Here is an 856-nt window from a genome sequence, read left to right as displayed (position 1 = left end):
GAGAATGCAGAGAAGTTAGATAGATTGAGTTCCGAGTAGCTAAGTAGTCGAAGGATGAGTAAACGAGATATCAGAACTGAGGAACTATTTGACTGTAAGGTAGGTCTTTTATACGAGTATACGAATGTCCGGTCAGAGTCCAATAGAAGTAGGAACAGGAGGCAGAATACGGGTGTGATGAGGCAGAAGCAAACAATCAAGCCCTATTAAGTATAAGTAATGGATACAACATCATAATATAAACAGATGACGGGGCGGATGTCCTGAAGCAAACAGAGTCCGAGCGGATGTCCGAGTAAGGCATAATGAGTAGAAATGAGGGTGATGAAGTCATAACTGGAAAAGGGGCAAAGTTCAGAGATAGTCCTGTTGGGGTTGTGGCGGAGAAGTGGCAGAAATGAAGGGTTCGAGTACGGGATGTGACACCTCCTACCAGCATTTGGATGACATGCTTTTTGCCTTGCACAGTGGCATTCCCAGCCCTCCATTGGTCTAGTACCTCCATCAAGGGTTTTTTCATAGTGACTAACTTTGTCAGTATGACCGACCAAACATCAACTTGGCTAACACTGTTCCCAAAGAAGGCATCAAGAATCCACACCAGCTCACCCTCCTGCGCAACATAGATGTTTGTTGGAAAATCCTTTCAGGTGCCTGTGAGATGGTAAGAGTCTGCCAACATTCTGCAATATGCTTGGCATATCAATGGAAATAATTTCCGTCTTTCATATATTGATGTGTGCCTTCACCGCTGAGCATCAGGTGTCTAGAATGCTCTGGAGCAAGTAGGGCATGGCAAGGGTGAACCCTAGGGTGTTTGAAGGCTAACCCCCACCCTTACCCCTTCGGACCCTCC

The sequence above is a fragment of the Lentinus tigrinus genome, assembly GCF_003813185.1.
Source record: "Lentinus tigrinus ALCF2SS1-7 unplaced genomic scaffold L226scaffold_35, whole genome shotgun sequence".
NCBI classification, from domain to species: domain Eukaryota; kingdom Fungi; phylum Basidiomycota; class Agaricomycetes; order Polyporales; family Polyporaceae; genus Lentinus; species Lentinus tigrinus.
Note: the sequence above shows the minus strand (reverse complement) of the source record.